This window comes from Balaenoptera ricei, chromosome 6 (genome assembly GCF_028023285.1).
Source record: "Balaenoptera ricei isolate mBalRic1 chromosome 6, mBalRic1.hap2, whole genome shotgun sequence".
Classification (NCBI taxonomy): Eukaryota; Metazoa; Chordata; class Mammalia; order Artiodactyla; family Balaenopteridae; genus Balaenoptera; species Balaenoptera ricei.
The window spans coordinates 76,530,265-76,558,204 of NC_082644.1; the positions used below are offsets into that span (position 1 = coordinate 76,530,265).

The 27,940-nt window shown below is 37.1% G+C and overlaps 1 long non-coding RNA gene and 1 other non-coding gene across 3 annotated transcripts in view; one reads left to right on the forward strand and one right to left on the reverse strand.

The window, feature by feature from the left end:
* Positions 1-27,940, forward strand: part of LOC132367121 (uncharacterized) — a 58,752-nt gene that overhangs the window by 12,805 nt on the left and 18,007 nt on the right. For both annotated transcript variants that reach the window (XR_009503691.1, XR_009503690.1), the window contains exons 2-3: positions 7,966-8,223; positions 20,588-20,653. This is a non-coding gene — a long non-coding RNA (uncharacterized LOC132367121). The remainder of the gene's footprint in view (positions 1-7,965; positions 8,224-20,587; positions 20,654-27,940) is intronic.
* On the reverse strand, positions 8,068-8,231 carry LOC132368330 (U1 spliceosomal RNA). The gene has a single exon (XR_009504066.1). It is a non-coding gene; the product is annotated as a U1 spliceosomal RNA (small nuclear RNA).

Genomic DNA, 27,940 nt, shown 5'->3' on the forward strand with positions numbered 1-27,940 from the left:
CCAGGGATCAAACCCAAGTCCCCTGCAGTGGAATCGGGGAGTCTTAACTACTGGACCACCATGGAAATCCAACCACATTGTACTTTATATTTGTGTTTATTTGGGTCAGGTCAGCTATGCTCAGTAGAATATAAGTTTTATGATATTGTAGAGTGTGTCTACTTTGCTTGACACTTTATTCCCAGTTCCTTATAAAGAGCGCACTACATAGTAAATGTTCCAAATCCAAGAGAGAAGAAAAAAAAGGATGAAAGGAAGAAAGAAAAGATTTTTCTTAAGATCCCTTCCAACATTCTGAATGTTAATGATTCTGTTGATCAATGATTTCTTTGTGAGCAAGTATGGATATTCTGCCCTAGACTGAGGTGTCAGTAACTGCATATTGTTTGCTCTGAATTTTAGGGGAGACTTTTATTACCCTGATGGGTTTTTCCATGTGGAAACCAAACATTACATTTTCCTGTGTTCTTAGCTTTCTTCTTTATTATTGCTCTTCTTTCATTCACTCTTCACTGGGTCCTTCCCATACTGTCAGTATCTTTGGTTTTTGGTTATGTATTACATGGATTGATAGAAGACAATGTGAGGACTGAGTGCTTCCTAGAGCCTTGAGTATACTGTTCAACTACTATAGAACCAATAATACTTCACTGTCTTAATTTGTTTATATGTCTGTCTTTTTCCATTATCCAATAAGCTACTTAAAGAAAGGTGTAGACTGTTTGTGCTAGATATCTTTCCTTAGCTTCTTCAGGTCCAATCTTTATCTTTGCCATTCTGCTCTGTGCTCTACGGGGCTTCAGCTTGGGTTCAACTGGCAGGAGGTACCAGCAGGAGATCACAGGGTGGAGATGGAGTTAAGACTGGTATTGATTCCCTGGCTCTTGAAGGATTGCCCATTCTGTTTAGGGCTCTCTAGATTCTGGCCCTTCAGGCTAGGGCTGGAAAGAGCACCCCACAGCTACTAACTACGGGGCACTACATCATCCTTTGTCCTTAATCAGTTTCTTCTCTTTTGCTCAGTTTGAATGTGCTGTTTCATGATTTCATATTTGTTTTCTCAGTGCCTAGCACAAATCTTATGTTTTGTTGAATGAACAAATGCATTTTAGCCAAAATTCTATTTTACAAACCATGATTCCTGCTCAACTGTCTAAGTTTCAGAAACAGCAGTAATCAAAAATAGATGTGGAGTAGTAGTTTCTATCGAGATTCTGTGAAAAGTGATAGAATAGTAAAGTCCTTACTCAAGGCATCTGTTTCTTTAAATATAAATAAAATGTTAATCAGTTCCTAGACCTAGTCAGTTCCTGATTGTGTGGCCTTAGAAAGAAAAGACACACTCTTTCTGAGCCAACATTTCTTCAGTTATTATTTGAAAGGTGGAACTTACTAAATTATTTAAGTCTGATCTGTTGCTAGTAATATAATTAACAGTTGACAGCATTTCCATCTTGAATATTATTAAGAGAGATCTTGGAAAGAATATGCAAATAAATGAAGAAAGGGATAACAAAAGGGCAATTCTGAACACTCATACTTTTGTTTGTGGAGATAGTTGGTTACCTGTGGTGTTATGTTTGGTCATAATGAGTGTGCTTCTCAATTCTTTCCATTTATGAGCCATGGTTAGTTGCTAAAGAATGACTTTCCCACAGAAAGCAAAATCTTGGCAGAGAGAGTTTCAAATGCTCCTTCTTAGTTTTATGTTTCTTCATGTGTTCCTACTTTTAATATAATTTTTATCCTATTCTGTTTAGTTATTTACACATCACTTGGGCAGTGATTTTTCTCCAGATATGCATGTGTTTTTGATGCTGCAACCCATTAGATATTTGCCATTGTTTGAATTTCCTACAAACTGTAACAGATTTTTTCCCTTTCAATTTCCCTGCTAATATCAATTTCTAAAGTGTTTCGTGTGCATTCAAATGCTGTAGATCTTTCATTAGATTATAAAAGAATTGCTGTTGAGTACGTACAATGATAGTAACTGTATTTCATTTCCCAGGTACTCCAAGAGAGGAAAAGACTTCCTTGTGATTTTATAGTTTATCTGAAAACATAATGTATACAAAAGTGTGGATTAAGTACAAACAGCTTTCTTTGGTTTTATTTATGACTAGAACAGCTATAATATTTCATTATTGTAAGGAAGACAATACATCATGTTAGTTCCTTACATAGTTTTGCTGTGCCTCAGTTAAAATCCAAGATCCACTATTTATTTGTCTCTCAATTTCCTCATCAGTAAACAGTGGATAAAAATAATAATACTCATATGGTTATTGTGCGGATTAAAAAAATTAATGCAAGTAAAGCCTTTAGAATATTGCCTGACATGCAGTAAGTACTCCAAATATGTTAAATACTTTTATTCTGAAGTCCCATAATATTTTCTGTGCCTTTCAAAATGCATGGATATTTCTGCTTTCTATTTTAATTATTTGTGTAAAGATTATATCATCTTTACTAAATCCCAAATAGGGAAGTTTCAATATCTGCATCATGTCTTCCACACAGTTTGTATCTACCACCATAATAATCTGTAATTTATCAAGTATGCAATAAATACTTGTGCATAGAAGAAGGGATGCATTTTAATGAGTGTTTGTAAGCTTTATTTAATTGGGAAAATTGATAACTTTGAAATTCCCCATGGCTTGGTTCTGAAATAAAATAATCGTTTTGGTAAAAGATGTAATACAAGCTGTAGAGTTTCAATTAGCCCTTGGAAAGCATGGCTATTTTCATAAAGTGTGAATGTTGCCTGAGAATGGAAATTTTAAAAACAGGAACTCAACTGAAAGTTAAGATTATAAAAGAGAAACAGGACTGAGAGAAAATTAATCAAAATACAGTTCTTTGTCATCAAGATGTTACCTACTTGGTACAGACTAAGCACTCAGGATGGAGCATGGCAAAGGAACGTTCAATTCCCAGACTGTTCTCCCCATGGTTAGATAACATGAGAGAAAAAAGAAAAGAAAGATACAAATTTTGCAAGTAAGATTATATGAGAATCTTTGCATAAAGTACTAAAAAGACGAGACTTACTATGGATTTGCTATGTGGCTGTGGGGAGCTGGTTCTCCCTTCCTCATATACTAGGGGAAACACATTTTTTTAAAGTACTTTTAGACAAGATAATCTGTTAGGTTCTTTACAAACCTAATAAACTTTAATTATCATCATTGTGTTTTCTTTCATTGGAGATGGACTGCTTTTAAATTATTTTCAATTATTGCATAACCATTAGACTATGTGAACAAGCAAGTAAAGGCACTTGCTAGATGTTTAAAAGAAAAAACTTAGCTTAGATTCTATCATTTGTGCATGACAAGGGAAAATGTTCATGAGTTAGAATTATAAGGACTTGGCCATAAATTTCCCTATTGCTTGAAGACATTGCTTGGTGGCTAAGAAGTCTTTTAAGGAGTTGATGAGCTTGAAAAAAAATTTTTTTGACTAATTCAAATGGATCTAAAAGTGTGATACCCTGAGATTACTAAATGTTCAGCTGTTCAGCTGGCAACATCCTAGCCCAGAATTCACACTCTGGTCAAAAAAGGTGAAGGACTAGGAGTTAAAGCTTTTATGTGTGCCTTTCCTTTTCTTGAAATATGTATTTTCTTTGTATTGCTTAGTTAGTTTGCTGATATTCAAAGAATTAGCTAATGTCTTTTTATTTGAGGTAGGATAAAAAAGTTATTTTAATTTTTTTCCAACAAGGTAGAAAAAGCATCATTTGTCTTCTATTGAAACTGCATTTACAAAGTCAATTTCCCAAATTCAAAGGTGAAGGCATGCAAGAATAGAAAACAAAGTTTGTTAGTCCACAGATATGAGATACCTTAAAAAAATAAAATAAAATCTCTGTAGGACTTCCCAACCTGCTGTGCTTCATTTTAGATTCTAGAGCCATCATTAAGAAAAACATGCTTTTTCTTTTATCTGTGCCCCATATTGGTATTCATTCTCCTCTAAGCAATTGTGAGCAATCAGGTCCCCCAACTGAAACCCTTTTGAAATTTCTGTGTCTTCAGTCTCTTTGTAAATATGCTAAGTTATTCTCCATCCTCCCTGCCACCAATGAGCAGACTTAATCGAGATAATATGCAAAGTGTTATTCCCCTACTATTTACACCTCTCCAAAAAGGGAGAATTATTTTCAAGTAAAGAAACCTAAGGTAAAGGTGAAGGGGGTGAAGAATCACCCAGTGATTGTGTAGCCCATCAAGATGTGCTGCCCTAGCCCAATTCTCATTTTGATTTATTTAAGTTTGGAAATAACAGTATTAAATTAGCAAAGACAAGCAATAAACAAAACCCTGGAGATGAATTAGCCATTGTCTCTGGTCCATTAATCTCCTCTTCAATTCTAGAGAATTGTGGCTCACCCGGACCCGAAGATCAAATAAAATGCCTAATTGGGAAAATCCTAAACAAGTGTGTCCTGGGGAGCTTGAATTTATTTGTCACCCGCTCAAACAACTGTGTTGTTTATATAAGTCTTTAAAACCCTGATACTTTTCCTCTACTATATCTTAATCCCTGGTTCTTTATGCTCGGGAGGGCAATTTAGAGTTGTTTTCAATTAACTAGAATGGAGAGGGGCACTTATTCCAAAAACAGATAGCTGTGTTGTGAGTATTTTGCCAAACATACTGAGTGGTTTAGATCTAAGCATCAGGTTTGGGACATGGTTTGGAATCTCCTTGAAGATAATATCTGCACTTTGGGGCTTTTAATCTCAGTAATAAATGTTTGAATATAGTCACAATTAAGGACATAGTATAGCAAGGAAGGTTGAGATGTTAAGGCTAAACACAAATGTGAAGTAAAGAGCTGAGATAATTATCCAGAACAGCAATCCCTATCAGGCAATACTTTCATTTTTAAAATGCAGATAATATGCAGATAATTGAGGTCAAACTTTTTATTTAATACAGCAAAATAGAATGAAAATCAGTGTGCTGAATCTTGTTCACACAGGGGTGGGGCGATAATTTTCACAGCCTAAAAACACACAAATACTTCATGTTGTATAGAAAAAGCCAAAGAGCAGGAAACTGTAAATCAACTAACCGGCAGCGAAATGACTACACACACTATTAATATTTACTGTGTCTCAACAATAGTTTAAATGCAGAACTTACGATGCATAATATTTTATAAGAATTATGTCGTTTAATCCTCAGGGCGAATCAGAAGCAGGTTAATATTATTAGCTCTGTTATCTAGATGAACAGATGGCGCTTCTAGAGGTTAGAGATTCACTCAAGACTGGTCAAATGGTAGGACCAGAATTTGCTCTCAAATCCGTTTGCTTCTGAAGTCTATGCTTTTAGTACTAAATTGCATGGCTCTTAATCACCAACGCTGCAGAATTACTAACAGGGTTTGCTGAAGGGATTCATTAAGTTGAGTAGAAGTTAAAAAGTATTACTGAGCCTAGGTGAAACAGAGGTGAGTTTAGATTTGGGGAATATATGAAGGAATTCTCTAGTTAGCAATGTCTGTGCAACGGTAAAAGCACACTTGTTTTTACTCTGTTTGCTAAACTGATTAGTTTTAGGACATTGACACAGCATTGTGTTCCTCCAGCCCATCTCCCTATTTAAGCGTGTTAGTATCCTTTGCCTTCAGCTGCAGTTATTATTACTGGAGCAAGCTATTAATGTGCTCAGGAAGGTAGCATAGGGATCAAGTCAACTTGTGTGTTAAGTTGACTTCAGTCCTCTATTATTGATCGGCTTATACATTAACTTGTTTTAAAGAAATACTCATTGGGGCAGAACAGACTGTATTTAAGATGAAGACTGGTGTAGAATATAGGGGTTATGTATAGGGGTTGTGTATACGTATACATTGCCTGATAATTTAGGCATAACATTTTTTAATATTGTTGCTATACAGGCACATCTATAGCTATTTGATTGGACAATTACATACCAAATGGATTATTTAAAATATTTCAATTTGTAATAACTGCATAGCTACTTTAAAAGTACTGTTTACTTATGTTTCTCATTACAAGAAAAATAAATTTGTAACTATGTGGTGATGGATGTTATTGTGGTGATCGTTTCATGATATATACAAATAGTAAATCACTATGTTGTACACCTAAAACCAACATAACATTATATGTAAATTATATCTCAATTTTAAAAGTACTGTTTAGTTAACAAGGAGCTTTTAGGTACAGAGTTTTACTTGATTCTCAGAATAGCCTTGTGGGTTATATACTCTTATTTTTTATTTTTTTAAATAAATAAATTTATTTATTTATTTATTTTTGGCTGTGTTGGGTCTTCGTTTCTGTGCGAGGACTTCCTCTAGTTGCGGCAAGCGGGGGCCACTCTTCATCGTGGTGCGCGGGCCTCTCACTATCGCGGCCTCTCTTGTTGCGGGGCACAGGCTCCAGACGCGCAGGCTCAGTAGTTGTGGCTCACGGGCGTAGCTGCTCCGCGGCATGTGGGATCCTCCCAGACCAGGGCTCGAACCCGTGTCCCCTGCATTGGCAGGCAGATTCTCAACCACTGCGCCACCAGGGAAGCCCTATATACTCTTATTGTTCCTACTATACAAATGAAGAAATAAAGACACACAGAGGTTAAATAAATAAACAATGAAATAGCTACTTAAAAATAAAATCTGAGTAAGGGAACAAAACATTGGGATGAGAGGGATTATCAGAATGTTCGAGTGGGACATTGAGATGTTTTATTTATTCTACTTTGTATATGGAATTATCAAAACTGGGTAGGTTTGAAGCAGGCAAATCTTTGTATTTTCAATTCTAAGTAGGTGAAAAATAGAGAAAGGCAGCAATCTTGATAAAGGTCAAAAATTATACTGACAGCCATGTTGAAACTGGTAGAAAACTTTTGTCTAGACTAAACATTTCTAGGGATGATTTATGCAAACAGTTTGAAGTATTCAGAGTTAAATTTTTTTTTTTTGAGTGGGACTCTTAATTACAATATCCAATCTTGAAAGTGATAAACATTTTGACTCCAAATATTTACTGGTTCATACATTATTAATTATATATCAGTAAGCAACTGATGCCTGGAAACAATATCTGTGGTCGACGACTTTAAATTTAAGATCTCGTTCTCTCTTTCTGTCTCTCACTTCAAATAACATACTCTGCACATCTGTTAATTAATGGCAGAGTTGTCTTTATCTGATATTAGAAGGCCAGTAAAGTTACTCTTCTGACCATGTCTGTAACAACATAAGCAGGCAGTTCAGACAGATGATAGACTGATGATTTAGCCTTGTATGTACAGAATTAATTATAGCTTGATTTTGCTCCTGTTTTCACCTGGTGTTTTTAGCATTGTGTAGCTGCCATCTGCCTTTTAGGAAGCATTCTATAAGGGAAGCAATATTAATCTCCTTGCCTATTAATTCATTTTAATAAAAATGTAGTAAGATTAACAAAAATGTATTGATTACTTTCTATGTACCAGACACTACTAGAATCTAGGGATAGAAATGTGAGCAAAAATGGACATAGTCTGTGTTCTCATGAAATTTACAGTGAAGTATAGAAGACAGACATGAATCAAATAATGTAAAATAAATAACTGTGAAAGATACTAAGTGCTACCAAACATATTCTGTACTATGAGAACACAGGATTGGGAAAACTGAAATAGTCTGGAGGGCTTGGAAAGGTTTCCTTGGGAAAGTTACAATTGAATGAAGGATGAGTCGGAGTTAGGTGGAAAGGAAAGAGCATCTGAACCATAGATACAGCACATTCAAACGCCCTTCTCAGGAAGAAGCATGGCATGTGAAACGACTGGGGAGCACAAAGCGAGGAAAGGATGATGCAAGATGAAGCTGAAAGGATGGCTAGGTGTCCAACTCTGTAGGAATTTGTTTTATTAATCCCAAATGGCCATTCACGCATACATTCAACACATTGACTTTTTTTTTTTTTGGCAGCGCCCAGGGATGGGACCCACGCCCGCTGCAGTGGAAGCTCGGAGTCTTAACCACTGGACCGCCAGGGAAGTCCCAACAGCCTGCTTTTAAATGCAGGAAAATCAAGGGAAAGTGCGAATGCAGTCCCCCACTATCACAAATGATGCAGTTGAGTTTCCCACATTTGGGAAAATGGCAGGGGTCAGCACATCCGAAATGCAATGGATAAGCCTCGCCCTGGGAGAACCACCTTCGTGATCATGGTATCTCCCCTGCCAGGTAAATATTAACACACTGACTTTTTATTTTAGACAAATGACGTTGCTGGGTGTGATGGTAAATTTTATATGACAACTTGGCTGGGCCCAGGTATTTGGCCAAACGTTATCCCATTTTTCTGGATATTTCTGAAGGTTTTTTTCTGGATGAGATTAAACACTTAAGTTAGTGGGCTTTGAGTAAAGCAGATTATCTTCCAAAATGGGAGGGGACGACACTCATCCAATCAGTTGAAGGCTTTAATAGAACAAAGACCAACCTCCCTCAAGCAAGAAAGAATTCTGCCAGTAGATTCACTTTGAGCTGCAACTCTTCCCTGGGCCTCCAGCCTGCTGGCCTAACCTGTTAATTGTCAGTTTGCCAAGCCTCCACAACTGCATGAGCCAATTCCTTAAAATCAGTCTCAATATCTATGTCTATATCTACATCTCTATATCTACATCTCTATATCTACATACATATACACATATATATACATACACACACACACACACACACACACACACATCCTGCTGGTTGTGTTGTTCTGGAGAGCCCCGACTAGTACACTAGGTTATTGGAAATATGGGACACATACCTATTTGGATACTTAGTTAAAAACGAGTAACAAGGATATAAGAATATAGCATGGTGATATGAGATTAAGACAAATAAGTGGGTAGACAAATCACTGGAAGAGTTATGAGAATGAGAGAGTGCCTAGGTAGACTTAAGCAGTTGGTAGGACTTGAATTGGGCAGGGAGGACAGAGGAAGATAAATAGTCCAGGTAAGGCAGAAGCAACGGTGCAGAGGGGGAAATAAGTGTGGAATGATTGCAGGGCAATGAGTAGACCATCCTGAATGAAGCAGAAGATTTTGGTAATAAACACTCACACCTGGCATCCATCCCTGAGTCAAGAGGTGATCAGAATCCAGAGCTCTCTTGTTCTGTGTTCCACAGAAGGAAGACATTGTGTGTGGGAAACCGGGGTGTGTGACAACCTCCCAGGAAAGGCGTTATGAATTATTCAGAAAGAGAAAATTAAATAATGAGTCCTGTAAGATGGTCTAGTTCTATGTGGGTTTTTTTCACCTCACAGGGGTATACAGAATAAGATGAGAAGAGCAAAAAGAAAGTGAAATAACCAATCAGCCAAACATAGCCAGAGAAATAGTTCTAGGACTCACAGCATGTGCACCTGATGCGAGAGGGGCTCCTGAAGGAGGGATAACGCAAGATTTCCACCTGTGAGAGGGAGCTGTGTTGCCAGAGTCTTTTACTGCTCTTTCTGCAGCTAGGCTAGTCTTTTGCATTGTTTCTTTCTTGCTCTCAGGAAAAGAACTTGGAGAGAATTCTACTGTAGTTAATGTCTGGGGAAAGTTATTTCTTTTATGTGCACTGTGGTGCTTGCTGCCATAAAGGCAGTGATTTAGCCAACTCTGAAGTCGCTGTTCTGATTTGTCACTCAGTGGGGTCAGTTTACAGAGGCGAAGAACCGAGCTGTCCCTCATGGGGAGGTGGAGAGCGCATTTCCTACTGGCTGCTATAGGCAGGAGTTCATTTGTTCCGGGCATCCCAAGTGCTCTAAACAACAGATTGGAGAGTTTGTGCAAGTGGCATTTAACCCTCGGCATTAATTAAAAGTGGCGTGCTGTGTCATTTGGGCAAGTGTGGGTAGAATTGAGGTGTAGATAGTTCTGGAGAGAAAGCTGTGAAAATCTTTCTAAAACTTTTTCACGTGTTTATGATGTAAAAGTTTATTTTCGTGACACTGATATAATTTGGGTGCAAAAGAAATGGCATCTCTTAAAACAGTTGAGTAGCATCTTGCATTCAGTTGCTGAGGAGGTAAGAGGAAGTAGTGAGTGTTTACCATTATTCTGCTTAGTCAAAATGTATATTAAATTCATAAAATATACAGGCACCAGGTTCAGCAGTCTACCTGCCTTACTTTATTGTTACCTTAGAACAACTGTGTATTTATTCTCTAATGAATTTTACTGAGCACTTACTTTATGTCGATTGCTGGGAACAGCTGGGGACAAAAAGAAATGAAATTCCTGCTCTCTTGGAGTTTACATTCCAGTCACTTAGACAATAATCAAAAGTAGAGTATAAGTTCTACAAAGGCAGGGGTTTGTGGGCTTTTCTTTTTAATCTACTTTTAAGGCTACATCAACTATAACAGTACCTGACACATATATATACTCAATGATATTTGTTAAATGATTGAAAGGTGAGAAGAGTGAAAATTAGAGAGATTGGGTTGCTTGTTCATGGACCTCTATGCCTATAAAATACACATGCCTTCTAGATATTATTTCTTAATATTCTGCTTATACATTTGTCTCCAAATGAGGAAAATTATAGTTTTACGGCTCAAGCCTTTCCCCATATGTTCACTTGCCTGAATTTTGAGATTTTTTTTGTTAATTTTGTTACTTTGGGTGTCACTATCTTACATTTCCATTGAAACCATCACTTCGAGCTGGTTAAGAAAATTCTAACACCAAAAACAATTTCTGAAGCACTGTCTATGTAACACACATTCTTTTTTTTTTTTTATAAATTTATTTATTTTATTATTTTTGGCTGTGTCGGGTCTTCGTTGCTGTGTGCGGGCCCTCTCTAGTTGCGGCGAGCGGGGGCCACTCTTCGTTGCGGTGCACGGGCCTCCCGTTGCAGTGGCTTCCTGTTGCAGAGCACGGGCTCCAGGCGTGCGGGCTTCAGTAGTTGTGGCACATGGGCTCAGTAGTTGTGACTTGCAGGCTCTAGAGTGCAGGCTCAGTAGTTGTGGCGCATGAGCTTAGTTGCTCCGCGGCATGTGGGATCCTCCCGGACCAGGGCTCGAACCCATGTCCCCTGCATTGGCAGGCGGACTCTCAACCACTGTGCCACCAGGGAAGCCCAACACACATTCTTTTAGGTGTAGGAGACAGAAAAAGTAAACAATCAAAACAGAGTCCTTGCCTCTGCTAGAGTAGGGGAGATAGGAAAAAAAAACCCAGGAAAAATGGATAAATATATATAATAAATGACATATTAACAAGTTCGATGAAGCAAACAAAACAGGGAAATGTGATAGCGAGACAAGAGGAAGCTGATGGTCAGGGAGGACCTCTCTGAAGTGGTAACATTTGAATTGAGATGAGACTTGAATGATGAAAAAGAGCCAGCTATGAAAGGACATTTTGGAGAAGTGTCAGAAGAAGGAACAGCGAGGGAAAGGAAAGAGCTTCACTTTTAAGGTGACAGAAATATTGCCATTTTGGAAGGGGCACAGTTGGTATATGTAGGTAAACCGAACTACCCAGATAGATGAGAAAGCAATTTGGATTTTATTTTAATTGAAATTGGAAGGCTTTACCTGGCTCCGTGTTGGTGAGTGAAAAATCACTCTGGCTGCCATTAGGATGGACAGAGAGTGTCAAAATTGCCATCAGGATGACAACCAGTTAGAAGGTAGTTTTAGGAATTTCAGGCAAGAGTTAGTGGTAGAAATAAAGAGATACAGTCAGAGAAGAGTTATATTTTGAAGATACATTAGGCAGAATTATTGGTGGGTTGGATATAAATAGGGTGTGAAGAAAGTAATCAAAGATGACTCTAGGTTTGTGGCTGAGTAAAAGGTTGGGAGCTGATTCAGTAACATTGAAGGAGACTTGAGAATGGGATGGTACATAATCATGAGCAAAAAGGATCAATAGTTCTGTTTGACTATTTTAAGTTTTCAATGACATTAATGCCAAATGAAGATTTATATTGCAGATTTATATTGCAAATTTATATTGCAAAGTAAGGAATAAGCATTGAATTTATGGAGATGATATGATATGAGTCTGGAAGCGGAAGTGATTTTAGAGAGAAAAATGTCAAAATCCTCAATGTAGAGACTGAATGAGATCACTTTGAGGGAGGGTATAGGTTATAGATGGAGGTAGCAAGGGCAGAAAAAGGAGTCCATCAATGTTTCAGTGTTTAAAACAGGCACAAAAGTCAAGGATCCAGAAACAGAAACTGGGGGTGTCTTGACAAACCAGTTATGAAAGGAAACTATTACAATAAAAAAGAGTGGCATTAGAAAATGTCAGCAGGATTTTTCAATTTTAACAGAAGGAAAAATATGTAGAACTATCAGGTAGGTTAAGGTAATTAGTAATGAAAAAAATGAAGTATTGGATAGATTTTCTGTATGAGATTTATGGCTAGGTCATTTATTGCCTAGGAGTCAGTTATAGAATTATGCCAGATTAGAGGAGAGAGTGTAAAATAGTCATGATAAAGAGTGAGAAGTACTCAGGATATATTATAGGACTGAAACAGGAGGGAAGAGGGCAGGGCACAACGTTTAAAAGAATGACATAGCCATAGGACATGACAAAAACTGGTTGGAACCAACTAGGTCCAAGATGGCGGAAGATTTGACTTCTGGTGTACCTTGAGCCTTATTATACGCTCATTGTAACACATCAGCATGCTAAATGACACACTCATCAGTGCCATGACAGTTCTGAGGCTAATCATAAAAGGCCAAAAAGTGGGCGGTAGCCCAGTTCTTGGAAATCCCCGCCCCTTCCCCCAAATAGTTGGAATAATCCTCCTATTCATTAGCAGATGAAATTACCCAGCCCATAGAAACTAACCACACCATATTTTGGCACCTGTCGCCTTCTGAGATGGCCCATACTCTGTGGAGTGTGTTTCTCTCTAAATAAATCCACTTCTTACCTATCACTTTGTCTCTCACTGAATTTTTTCTGCTATGAGACATCAAGAACCTGAGCTTCATTAAGTCTTGAGACTAGGTGTGTGATCTCAGTTAAAAGACCGTGGGTTCAGCAAAGGAAACCATAAACAAGATGAAAAGAACCCTCAGAATGGGAGAAAATATTTGCAAATGAAGCAACTGACAAAGGGTTAATCTCCAAAATACACAAGCAGCTCATGCAGCTCAATATCAAAAAAAAACCCGATCCAAAAACGGGCAAAAGACCTAAGTAGACATTTCTCCAAAGAAGATATACAGATTGCCAACAAACACATGAAAGAATGCTCAACATCACTAATCATTAGAGAAGTGCAAATCAAAACTACAATGAGGTATCACCTCACACCAGTCAGAATGGCCATCATCAAAAAATCTACAAACAATAAATGCTGGAGAGGGTGTGGAGAAAAGGGAACCCTCTTGCACTCTTGGTGGGAATGTAAATTGATAACAGCCACTATGGAGAACAGTATGGAGGTTCCTTAGAAAACTAAAAATAGAACTACCATACGACCCAGCAATCCCACTACTGGGCATATACCCTGAGAAAACCATAATTCAAAAAGAGTCATGTACCACAATGTTCATTGCAGCTCTATTTACAATAACCAGGACATGGAAGCAACCTAAGTGTCCATCATCAGATGAATGGATAAAGAAGATGTGGCACATATATACAACGGAATATTACTCAGCCATAAAAAGAAACGAAATTGAGTTATTTGTAGTGAGGTGGATGGACCTAGAGTCTGTCACACAGAGTGAAGTAAGTCAGAAAGAGAAAAACAAATACCGTATGCTAACACGTATATGGAATCTAAAAAAAAGAAACAAAAGAAATGGTTCTGACGAACCTAGGGGCAGAACAGGAAAAAAGATGCAGATGTAGAGAATGGATTTGAGGACATGGGGAGGGGGAAGGGGTAAGCTGGGACGAAGTGAGAGAGAGGCATTGACATATATACACTACCAAATGTAAAATACATAGCTAGTGGGAAGCAACCGCATAGCACAGGGAGACCAGCTCCGTGCTTTGTGACCACCTAGAGGGGTGGGATAGGGAGATTGGGAGGGAGATGCAAGAGGGAGGGGATATGGGGATATATGTATATGCATAGCTGATTCACTTTGTTATACAGTAGAAACTAACACAACAATGTAAAGCAATTATACTCCAATAAAGATGTTAAAAAAAAGAAAAAAGACCGTGGGTTCAAGTCCCAATCTGGGTTACACGGTTTCAGGACAATGAAAGTTTGCATGTCTATTTGAGTTTTTCAGTCATAAATTTGAAGGAAGACTTATCAGAATAATTTTTTTTTCAATTTCCTAAGGCTATATTCAGTATCTTGAGCACAGAAATAGATTTTTATAATTTAATCTGAGTTGGGGATTTTCTAGGTATATACCATGGAGGGAAATAAGGGTTGAGTTGGTTAAGCATGCTTGTGAAAGAGTGGATAAAACGCTAGACTTTGGAGCCAGTATAGATAGGAGAGAAGTATAAATAAGAATAGGTTGTTGGATAGTGCAGAAGTGGATTCCGCTTCTCACAAAAGGAGATCATTTCTGGACTAGGAATACTAGTGTAAGTGATCTGAAAGGAGAGGAGGGTAATGGAATGTTGGAAACCCATACTTGTAGCTGATGTGTGTTATTGGTGAATCCTAGGTCTAGTATCTGATCATGTGAGTGGCACGGTAAGGTTGAACTGAAGAAAAGGATCAGTGGAGATAAGGATGTCAAGGAAGTTGGAATTCAGGGTGTTGTGATTATGACAGGAGTCATGGAGGAAAGGAAGGTAGTGAGAGAGCTGCTGAATGAATCATGAGTTATGTTGCAGGGTTTAATACAAGGAAGAGAAACTGGTAGTTTCAAGAAAGAGAAAACCTAGGAGAGGTAAAGGGTTGTCAAAACATGATGACACATATATCAGAGAAAACGAAATTATTGAAGGCTGAGGAGAGAAATACTTTGAAAGTGACAATGGTGGATAACTACCCAAGACAGTCTTACTTTATGCCTGTTATCTTGGTATGATTTTTAGTACCTCTCTTTATTTTTAAAAATGTTCTAATTTTAAATGGTCACCTAATAAAAAGATATTCCTCTTATCTCCCTGAACTACATGATGTATGGATAAGGAAAAAAAACCCACCTTTACCTAAAGGGTATGTAAGGTCCCTCTCCTCAGGGGACAGTCACATTTCTGTCAAAACCAGAAGGTAAAGAAACTATTCAGAGAACAGGTTGAGAATATAGGCACCCTTACTGATAATATCTTGAGAGCTTCAAAACATAGCCAAGAGCTTTGGGAGCTGGAGAATAAATGGCTGGTGAGGTCATATTAGGGGGTGCATAGAACAGGGTGGAGGGGATCTCTGAGGTTTGGATTCTTGATGGTGAGTGGTCAGAGAAGAAGATAGTTGAACACCTCAGGGTGGTGGCTGGTTTCATGCAAAAATGTAGACTTTTTGGCAAGTAGGATTATGCAGTGATTAGAGACAGTGAATATGTTGGTGGCTAATCATGCTTTTGGAAAGGGGCTACTTCAGAGGAATAATGGATAGAGACCTAAATTCTGTTACTTTGGGTCACACCATAGCACGGAGCTAAACCCCATTACTGAATTATCCTCTTGATTTATTCATTCATTGATTCATTTATTCAATAAATTACCAGTTATGGATTGCTATGTTGAATCATGGCAATATATATTCCTAGATAGAGTAAATTCTTCAAGAGTAAGATGAAAAGGTGAAACCTTACCATAAGAAAAATTAAAAGATAAATATCATAAAACATTATTTCATATTGTTAATATCATTATGTTAATGACTGCCATTTATTCAATGCCTACTGTAGCCTAGGACTGTCTAAACAATAAGTCCCTGTTTATTTAATCCTGTCAACAATGTCATAGAGTAGACATTTATTATCCATCTTTTACAAATGAGGGGGTAAGAAGTAATTTGCTCAGTGTCACTCAGTTTGGCACACACTCGAAACACAAAGTGCTCTGTTCAAAAAGGTGGGCTGTTTCTATTAGCAGAGAATATCAGGGAAGGTCTTTAGTAGATAATGGCCTTTGAGTTAGGCCTTGGAATACAGATATATTTGGAATGGGAAAGGGGCAACACAACCAAAGATCAAGGTGATTTTCAGGGGGCATTTATATGAAACAGTAAAATAATTAATTTGGCTGGATGTAAGAGGGTGAAAAGCATGAGTGAGAATAAGACAAACACATATTAAGGCCAAAATGCACGTCAATATATGCATTTAACATAAAAATCCCTTCTAGGAAATAAGAAAAATGAAGTAATTCATGAACTGTTTAGCAACAGAGCATTTTTAGAAATCCTAATCTATGTTTGTTTATTTTTTTCCCTCAGCTGCTATTTCTACCCTTTTCCATTCCCTGCTTTCAAGCAGTTGGCTCTGTTTCTGATTTCAAAATTGTAAGTCCTAGAGTAGTGTAGAGAAATAGTTTGGGGAATGGGTAATGTGTTTCATTCAGTTATGAAAGGACACTAACTTTTCCTGGACAAAGAATAAATGCCTACCAAGCTGTGTGGAGGAAAGTAGGAGAGACAAGGAGAAGAGGCATGCACGTGGGACTGACAGCCGTGTTGGGGACATGCCATGATGCCAAAGACGAAATCCTATCACTGTCAGAGGGTCCATGGGCAGACGGTTCTGCCGGAGGATCGGGGCAGCCTAAAAGGAAGAGTCAAATGTGGCCAAAGAAAGAAAGAAGTACTAGATAGGGAGGGAACATGTGGACCTAAAAGGTCATGTTGGCTTTGAGGTTGGCCCCTGTGACATAGCATGGGGTGATAAAGGACTCAAGATCTATGTGCCTTCTAAATACCCTCTGCAAGCCCAAGTAGCTTAAATAGAGGCCTTGGATAGAGGTAGTGGGGAGGGGAGGAGGGGATGAACCTCAAGAAAGACTGATATTCAAGTTTCTTACATGTCTAGCGTGATGGGCAGGGGGCTTGAACATAAATTAAGCTGTAGAAAATAAAGCTATAGAAAATAAAGATCTATTTCTTAAACATCTGAATTTGTGAACTGATTCATATCAACGGTTTCTAATTTTTCAGGCTGTATTAGTTAGGCTAGGCTAGTGTATGATGTGGCAAGAACTAAACCCAGAAATCTCAGTGGCTTAACATAATAAACATATAATTTTCTCTCCGATTAGACTGGGATGTGGCTGAGCAGCCCTTCTCCCTCTTGTAGTCCCACCACTAGAAACATGAAAGACGGGAGCTTCCCTCTTTCCTTGCTACTGAAGGAAAGAAGTCGATCGGGAAAGCACGCTAGTTCTTAATTGCTCCAGCCTGGAAGCCTCGTATATCATTGCCTTTCACCTATCGTTATCCTGCACTAGTCATGTGACCTCCAACTAACAGAGGGGCTAGGGACAGTGAGAAATACGGTAGAGCTTGGATACTTGGTGAGCGCCAATCATCTATTACCCACAGACCCATGCAGTTAGACAAAGGAGACATTCTGTTTTAGCTGCTGTGTTGCAAATACTGCACTTCTTCCAGGGAAGTGCTATTTTCATTCCTGGGTCAGGGCTTTGTGAATCTATAATTCTTGCTTTCTGAACTCACAGAATGTCCCCCAAAGTCCATTTGTATGTTCCAGGCAATGTTTCCATTCCCTTTCCTCTCCTCTTTCTGCCCCTCCTCCTCTAGAAAAGTTACAAGACTAATGAAACCAGGTTTATTGTGTGATTTGAAGAAGATCCTCATCAATTGCACTTCAAAATTAGTATTAAAATTTAAAATCCAGAGCCCTTTAATAGTTGTCCCAGCAATTTAATGGCATGTTGTTTTTAGTCTGTCATTTGGACTAACAATTGAATTGAATTGCAGCAGATCATCAGTTTGATTTCTACGAACTTCTTACTACTACTACAAAATATCTTTGCATTTAATGTACTAATATGGCATAAAGGCATCATTTAGGATTATTTCCTGAGGAGTAAAGCAAGGACCATTTCAGAGCCTATAAAACATAAGATATTCTTTTGGTCTGCAATTTATTTTCATACTCTGCAGATATACTCTGTAAACACAGAAGCACACATAAGATTGTCAGAGTTTCCCTTAATGCTGGATTCTCTCTCTGTCCTGAGAATTCCATCTTGTTAAACTTATCTGACATAGGGTTAAAACTCTCACCAAACAATGCGTTATACCTGAGGAAACAGGAGTTTCATTTGGATCTAATAAAAGTTAAGTTTTGTTTTGTTTTGTCTTTTTTAAAGCAAATGTCCTATGATGCCTCATCACAGAGTTAGGTGTTTTTTTTAGGCTGCATTGGGTCTTTGTTGCTGCATGTGGGCTTTCTCTAGTTGTGGCGAGCGGGGGCTACTCTTCATTGTCATGCACAGGCTTCTCATTGCGGTAGCTTCTCTTGCTGCTGAGCATAGGCTCTAGGCACATGGGCTTCAGTAGTTGCAGTGCACAGGCTCAGTAGTTGCGGCGCGTGGGCTCTAGCGCACAGGCTCAGTAGTTGTAGCAGGCAGGCTCAGTAGTTGTGGCACATGGGCTCAGTAGTTGTGGCACACGGGCTTAGTTGCTCCACGGCATGTGGGATTTTCCCAGACCAGGGATTGAACCCGTGTCCCCTGCATTGGCAGGCAGATTCTTAACCAGTGCACCACCAGGGAAGTCCCAAAAGTTAAGTTTTAACTGATTTGTCAGTGACTCTATTCAGTGACCCTTACTAGTATCTTTTTTCTAATCTTACAGTATAGGCTCTTATTGCAGCATACAATATAAGAAGAATATTGTATTAATTTGTTGATTTGGTAGCGAAATTCTTCCTCGTGATGCAAATGTATGTAAATGAGCATCTAAATTCTGCTCTGAACATTCTGCTATTTCAGAATTGAGTTATAAAAAGGAATGAGAGTGATAGAGAGTGAGAGAGAGGAGAATTAAAAAAAAGAACAAGAAAAGAGGGAAAGACCATAGATTGCTACAATCTTTTTATCTTCACTTATAAAACTGTGCAAGTTATTGCCCTACTCTTGGTTTAAAGAAATCTTTAGGTTAACACTACTAAATGATTGTCATTCATCATATCAGAAAATTTGGCATATAGGTTTGGATGGTTTATTGTGCTGTGTGCTACTGATAAATCTACAAACACAGCAACTGTCACTATCTCTCTCAAATTCAAATTCATTTTCCATATGCTGAGTGTTTTTTTAAAAAAAATATTTGGCTAGTACAAGTTTTGCCTGGCTAAATTGAACTTGTCTGAATATTAAGTATTTTAGGAAACAGAAGGGACAAGGTATTTATAAGGGTACCTTGGGATATCAGCTTAAATTTCTTTGGATCATAAGCATCATCGTTTGGCAACACAAATTATTACCCCTTTGTACAGTGATTAGGTATTGAAGAGTTGAAGAATGGATGTTAAGTGGAGCGATGCTTAAAACTGGCATATTGGCCCAAGTTGTTTTATTCTTTTACCACTTACATATGCCAGTAAGCTTAGTTGCTTTGATATTTCTCAGTATTGAATTTATGCAAGGAGTAAGATATATAGAAATGATTTCCCTTCAGATCAGTTTGCCATCTGATCAATAGTTTATGTTGCTTGGTTGAGATTTCCCATTAAAAAGATGCTCATCTACTGCCTGGCTTGCTCTAACATTCTTAACAGTATTCTTTCGGCTTGTGAATGGTCTACTATACCTTCTTATCCCTGTGGACTACACTTTTTAAATTGTTCATCATTTAAGCAGCTCCATTCATTGATGTGATAGTTCAGTCTTTTTTTTTTTAATTAATTTTTTTATTGAAGTATAGTTGATTTACAATGTTGTGTTAGTTTCAGGTGTACAGCACAGTGATTCAGTTATAAATATAAATATATATATTCTTTTTCAGATTCTTTTCCGTGTAGATCATTATAAAATATTGAGTATTCTTCCATATGCTATACAGTTGGTCCTTGTTGGTTATCTATTTTATATATAGTAGTGTGTATATGTTAATTCTGAACTCCTAATTTATCCCTCCCCTCCCACTTTCCCCTTTTGTAACTGTAAGTTTGTTTTCTCTGTCTGTGGGTCTGTTTCTCTTTTGTAAATAAGTTCATTTGTATCATTTTTTTTAGATTCCACATTTAAGCGATATATGATATTTGTGTTTGTCTGGCTTACTTCACTTGGTATGATAATCTCTAGGTCCATCCATGTTGCTGCAAATGGCATTACTTAATTCTTTTTTATGGCTGAGTAATATTCCATTGTATATATATATGTATATATATACATACCACATTTTCTTTACCCATTCATCTGTTGATGGACATTTAGGTTGCTTCCATGCCTTGGCTATTGTAAGTAGTTCAGCCTTTCTTCTTTGAGATTATTTATTGGGGGATTATCTTTGCTAAACCTGTCTTATTGTAGAAGAATTTTAGAACTTCTGTTATGATTTTTTTCATGCAGTTTAATATTGCCACATTTTAAAGAAAATGAATGGGCTGAAATAACAGGTTTGTATTTCTGCTGTCTACTGGCATCCATCACAATGTTTGAAACGTATTGAACTTTTTTTTTTTGCTCTGTAGATAACACCCTGAAGCTCCAACTTAGTGGTGGGTCAACTAGACTCCGTGAAATATGGTCAGTACCCTGTAAGTATCTCCCTTCATATATAACTGCCAAGTTATTGATATTTTACATGTTCTTACTAGATAGCTTTCTCTCTGACTGTACTGTAGTTTTCAATATGTATTTTATGATTGATTACTTTAAATCATGTATTTTATGACTGAGATATCAAAGTTCATTAATGGGGCCAATGGCCTCAGTTTAGCCTTTATCTAATTTTTGTTATTCTGTTAAGATTCTGTGGTTTGGTTTGACTCTTCTAACTTAAGTGTTCTTATTTATTTGTGTCAAGGTCTGCATTTCTCTGAATTGTGAAACTTTTGAATCATGTTTCAATACCACCTATACATCTTCAAACCTCAAGTCAAGTTTCCTTTACGGGGAATTCCCCGATGGTCCAGTGGTTAGGACTCCTCTCTTTCACTGCTGAATGCCCGGTTCAATCCCTGGTCTGGTAACTAAGATCCCATGAGCTGGGCAGCACGGCCAAAAAAAAAAAAGTTCCCTTTATGGGACTGTTTTGCTGCTAAGATGAAGAAAAAAAAGAAAAGAAAAGAAAGTTTTTTGAAAAAGAAAAAAAGTGTATCTAAAACTTCCAAATTAGATTCAGGATTTGTTTCCTTTAATTTATAATAATGAATAACAAAAAAAGTATGCATTTGGCATCTGGACATGGTTCACTTTATCACTATTGAATGAATTCCTTTAACATTTCTGAATCTGATTTTTGAAAAGGTAAATCCGGAGGCTTGTATCTCTTAAGTATTTTCAAATAGCAAAGAGTGTTGTTGTTGTTGTTGTTTTAGTAAGCATAATATATGGAAAGATCAAAGGCATGGGAGAAAGACTTGACTTTAAATTTTAACTCCATAATCTACCATGTTATAGTCTTAAAATACTATCTCCTTTGAGTCTTAGATTCCCAATATCTACTTAGGAATAATAACAATAATATCTATTTTTCAGGGTTATTGAGAAGTTTAAATTAGAAAATATATGGGAGCTCAATTATTATTAAATTTTTCTTCCACTCTTCTCTAACCTATTCCTGCTTCACTTTCAAATCTGTTTTATGTAATAATTTGTATTTAGTTTCTTAGCTACAGACCAGAAGTTTCAGTGGTATGCTGGTAAATTTTAACAACTGGTTCTTTAGAGGAAAAAAAGCCCTGATTTGAAGTGTTTATTAATTTCTGTGGCATAAATACTCCCACCATGGCCAATTAGAAGCTACCAAGGTGATGTCACTGAAGGAAGAGTTAAGAAGAGAAACAAACAACACCCTCTAGCAGGCTGGTGGGAGTGGGCTCCCGCACGCCACTAACGCTTAGGACCTAGGGCTGAATTCTTCTGTGTCTTCTCTACAGTCCCCTCAAAGGTAAATGGGAAGAGGGGAGATGAAAAAGAATCAGTTTGGCAAGTGAGAGATTAAGCATAAATAATAAAGAGGCAGTCTCTTGATGGATTATTTACAGGTTCCAAGAGTAATATGATAGAAAAACCTGAAAATTTTCACTGCAAGTTCTAACTTCTTTGCTGCCTCTCATCTGCTCTTTGTTCTATGCTGTTCTAGGTGCTGATTATTTGGTTTTAATAATAATAAAAAAAAACAGTAGCTTCTTTTCCCTGTCCTTATGGTGTTGGCACTCCAATGGAAGGGACACTTTAAAGACTTAAACCAAAAAAAAAAAAAAAAAAAAAAAGGCATAATTACAAACTATGATGTGTGTTACGATGGAAGTGAACTGAGTGCTAAGGCAGGAAACAGCAGGTTGAGGACTGTAGTTAAAGCAGTAAATGGAACTTCTGAAGACTTCTTTTGGGGAGGTTTAAAATTATGAACTCAATTTCTTTAACAGTAATAGGGCTATTCTAATTATCTATTTCATCTTGGGTGAATTTTGGTAGTTTGTACTTTCTGAGAAATTAGTCCATTTTGTCTGTTCCTAAAACAAACAAAACCAGGGAGTCAGTAAACTTGAGGTCAAGAGGAAAAGCATTCATTTCTTAACTGAAATATTATTCAAAATATAGGTTATTACTATATGCAAATTTTTGTGTGTTCATTCATGTAATTAGATTTTGATGTCTATGATAAGGGAATCCAATCCATTCTCCATTGTCATTTGGACAAATATAAATTGAGACCCATTTACAAGTAAAACTCCTATTTTCAATTTATATTTTCCCCTTTAAAGAATGAGAAGAAAAACCTCAAAACTTTTAAAAATTAACAATTTAGGAACATATGTTTTTATCAAGAGATAATTAAACATTTCTTCTATTTTGCCAAAGTATTATAGTTTACATTTTATATTTAAGTCCATGATCCATTCATTTTGAGTTAATTTTTGTATAAGGTGTAAGACTTAGGTCAAGGTTCACTTTTTCTTTTCTTTCTTCCTTTCTTTCTTTCTTCCTTCCTTCCTTTCTTCGTTCCTTCCTTCCTTCCTCCCTCCCCCCCTTCCTTCCTTCCTTCCTTTCTTTTTCTTTCTGGCAATAGATTTCTAATTGCTCTATCACCTTTTGTGCACATTTCTCAAAAATTCAATTGAGAATATTCGTGTGGATTTATTTATGATTTCTATTCTCTCCATTATTCTGTGTCCATACCTCTAACAATATTATACAATCTTTATTATTGTAGCTATATAAAAGTCTTGAAGTGAGACTAATTGCTCCCACTCTGTTCTTTTTAAAGTTGTCTTAGCTGTTCTAGTTCCTTTGAAATTCCATATAAATTTTAGAGTAGTATTGTTTTATGTACAGAAAAATCTTCCTGAGATTTTGAAAGAAACTGTATTAAATTTATATATTAGTTTGGGAAGAACTGACATCTTTACTAAGTTGAGTTTTCCAAACCATGAATAGGATGCCTGTCCATTTATTTGATTTTTTAAAGATTCTTCATAAGCACTGTTTAGTTTCCAGCCTACAAGTCCTGTTTATGTTTTGATAGACTTACACTTATTTTTTGAGTATTATAAATATTTTTGAATATTATAAACAGTATAGGTGAATTTTAAATTTCAGTATCAATTGTTTATTGCTACCATATATAAATACAATTGATTTCTATATGTCTATCTTTTTTTTTAAAAAAACATCTTTATTGAAGTATGATTGCTTTACAATGGTGTGTTAGTTTCTGCTTTATAACAAAGTGAATCAGTTATACATATATATATATTCCCATATCTCTTCCCTCTTGCATCTCCCTCCCTCCCACCCTCCCTATCCCACCCCTCTAGGTGGTCACAAAGCACCGAGCTGATCTCCCTGTGCTATGCGGCTGCTTCCCACTAGCTATCTATTTTACATTTGGTAGTGTATATATGTCCATGCCACTCTCTCACCCTGTCACATCTCACCCCTCCCGCTCCCCATATCCTCAAGTCCATTCTCTAATAGGTCTCTGTCTTTATTCCCGTCTTGCCACTAGGTTCTTCATGTCCTTTTTTTTCTTTTTTTCCTTAGATTCCATATATATGTGTTAGCATACTGTATTTGTTTTTCTCTTTCTGACTTACTTCACTCTGTATGACAGACTCTAACTCCATCCACCTCATTACAAATACCTCCATTTCATTTCTTTTTATGGCTGAGTAATATTCCATTGTATATATGTGCCACATCTTCTTTATCCATTCATCTGTCGATGGACATTTAGGTTGCTTCCATGTCCTGGCTATTGTAAATAGAGCTGCAGTGAAGATTTTGGTACATGACTCTTTTTGAATTATGGTCTTCTCAGGGTATATGCCCAGTAGTGGGATTGCTGCGTCGTATGGTAGTTCTATTTTTAGTTTTTTAAGGAACCTCCATACTGTTCTCCATAGTGGCTGTTATCAATTTACATTCCCACCAACAGTGCAAGAGGGTTCCCTTTTCTCCACACCCTCTCCAGCATTTATTGTTTCTAGATTTTTTGATGATGGCCATTCTGACCGGTGTGAGATGATATCTCATTGTAGTTTTGATTTGCATTCCTCTAATGATTAAGGATGTTGAGCATTCTTTCATGTGTCTGTTGGCAATCTGTATATCTTCTTTGGAGAAATGTCTATTTAGGTCTTCTGCCCAGTTTTGGATTGGGTTGTTTGTTTTTTTGTTATTGAGCTTCATGAGCTCCTTGTAAATCTTGGAGATTAATCCTTTGTCAGTTGCTTCACTTGCAAATATTTTCTCCCATTCTGAGGGTTGTCTTTTGGTCTTGTTTATGGTTTCCTTTGCTGTGCAAAAGCTTTGAAGTTTCATTAGGCCCCATTTGTTTATTTGTGTTTTTATTTCCATTTCTCTAGGAGCTGGGTCAAAAAGGATCTTGCTGTGATTTATGTCATAGAGTGTTCTGCCTATGTTTTCCTCTAAGAGTTTGATAGTGTCTGGCCTTACACCTAGGTCTTTAATCCATTTTGAGTTTATTTTTGTGTATGGTGTCAGGGAGTGTTCTAATTTCATACTTTTACATATACCTGTCGAATTTTCCCAGCACCCCTTATTGAAGAGGCTGTCTTTCCTCCACTGTATTTGCTTGCCTCCTTTATCAAACATAAGGTGACCATATGTGCGTGGGTTTATCTCTGGGCTTTCTATCCTGTTCCATTGATCTATATTTCTGTTTTTGTGCCAGTACCATACTGTCTTGATTACTGTAGCTTTGTAGTATAGTCTGCAGTCCGGGAGCCTAATTCCTCCAGCTCCGTTTTTCTTTCTCAAGATTGCTTTGGCTATTCGGGGTCTTTTGTGTTTCCATACAAATTGTGAAATTTTTTGTTCTAGTTCTGTGAAAAATGCCTGTGGTAGTTTGATAGTGATGGCATTGAATCTTGATTGCTTTGGGTAGTAGAGTCATTTTCACAATGTTGATTCTTCCAATCCAAGAACATGGTATATCTCTCCATCTATTTGTATCATCTTTAATTTCTTTCATCAGTGTCCTATAATTTTCTGCATACAGGTCTTTTGTCTCCTTAGGTAGGTTTATTCCTAGATATTTTATTCCTTTTGTTGCAGTGGTAAACGGGAGTGTTTTCTTAATTTCACTTTCAGATTTTTCATCATTTAGTATATAGGAATGCAAGAGATTTCTGTGCATTAATTTTGTATCCTGCTACTTTACCAAATTCATTGATTAGCTCTAGTAGTTTTCTGGTAGCATCTTTAGGATTCTCTATGTATAGTATCATGTCATCTGCAAACAGTGACAGTTTTACTTCCTCTTTTCTGATTTGGATTCCTTTTATTTCTTTTTCTTCTCTGATTGCTGTGGCTAACACTTCCAAAACTATGTTGAATAATAGTGGTTAGAGTGGGCAACCTTGTCTTGTTCCTGATCTTAGTGGAAATGGTTTCAGTTTTTCACCATTGAGAACGATGTTGGCTGTGGGTTTGTCATATATGGCCTTTATTATGTTGAGGAAATTTCCCTCTATGCCTACTTTCTGCAGGGCTTTTATCATAAATGGGTGTTGAATTTTGTCGAAAGCTTTCTCTGCATCTATTGAGATGATCATATGGTTTTTCTCCTTCAATTTGTTAATGTGATATATCACGTTGATTGATTTCCGTATATTGAAGAATCCTTGCATTCCTGGAATAAACCCCACTTGATCATGGTGTATGATCCTTTTAATGTGCTATTGTATTCTGTTTGCGAGTATTTTGTTGAGGATTTTTGCATCTCTGTTCATCATTGATATTGGCCTGTAGTTTTCTTTCTTTGTGACATCTTTGTCTGGTTTTGGTATCAGGGTGATGGTGGCCTCATAGAATGAGTTGGGGAGTGTTCCTCCCTCTGCAATATTTTGGAAGAGTTTGAGAAGGATAGGTGTTAGCTCGTCTCTAAATGTTTGACAGAATTTGCCTGTGAAGCCACCTGGTCCTGGGCTTTTGTTTGTTGGAAGATATTTAATCACAGTTTCAATTTCAGTGCTTGTGATTGGTCTGTTCATATTTTCTATTTCTTCCTGGTTCAGTCTCGGCAGGTTGTGCCTTTCTAAGAATCTGTCCATTTCTTCCAGGTTGTCCATTTTATTGGCATAGAGTTGCTTGTAGTAATCTCTCCTGATCGTTTGTATTTCTGCAGTGTCAGTGGTTACTTCTCTTTTTCATTTCTAATTCTATTGATTTGAGTCTTCTCCCTTTTTCTCTTGATGAGTCTGGCTAATGGGTTATCAATTTTGTTTATCTTCTCAAAGAACCAGCTTTTAGTTTCATTGATTTTTGCTATTGTTTCCTTCATTTCTTTTTCATTTATTTCTGACCTGATCTTTATGATTTCTTTCCTTCTGCTAGCTTTGGGGTTTTTTTGCTCTTCTTTCTCTAATTGCTTTAGGTGCAAGGTTAGGTTTTTTATTCGAGATGTTTCCTGTTTCTTGAGGTAGGCTTGTATTGCTATAAACTTCCCTCTTAGCACTGCTTTTGCTGCGTCTCATAGGTTTTGGGTCGTCGTGTCTCCATTGTCATTTGTTTTTAGGTATTTTTTGATTTCCCCTTTGATTTCTTCAGTGATCACTTCGTTATTAAGTAGTGTATTGTGTAGCCTCCATGTGTTTGTATTTTTTACAGATCTTTTCCTGTAATTGATATCTAGTCTCATAGCGTTGTGGTCGGAAAAGATACTTGATACGATTTCAATTTTCTTAAATTTACCAAGGCTTGATTTGTGACCCAAGATATGATCTATCCTGAAGAATGTTCCATGAGCACTTGAGAAAAATGTGTATTCTGTTGTTTTTGGGTGGAATGTCCTATAAATATCAATTAAGTCCATCTTGTTTAATGTATCATTTAAAGCTTGTGTTTCCTTATTTATTTTCATTTTGGATGATCTGTCCATTGGTGAAAGTGGGGTGTTAAAGTCCCCTACTATGATTGTGTTACTGTCGATTTCCCCTTTTATGGCTGTTAGTATTTGCCTTATGTATTGAGGTGCTCCTATGTTGGGTGCATAAATATTTACAATTGTTATACCTTCCTCTTGGATCGATCCCTTGATCATTATATAGTGTCCTTCTTTGTCTCTTGTAATATCTTTATTTTAAAGTCTATTTTGTCTGATATGAGAATTGCTACTCCAGCTTTCTTTTGATTTCCATTTGCATGGAATATCTTTTTCCATCCCCTCACTTTCAGTCTGTATGTGTCTCTAGGTCTGAAGTGGGTCTCTTGTAGACAGCATCTATATGGGTCTTGTTTTTGTATCCATTCAGCCAGTCTGTGTCTTTTGGTCGGAGCATTTAATCCATTTACATTTAAGGTAATTATTGATATGTATGTTCCTATTCTCATTTTCTTAAATGTTTTGGGTT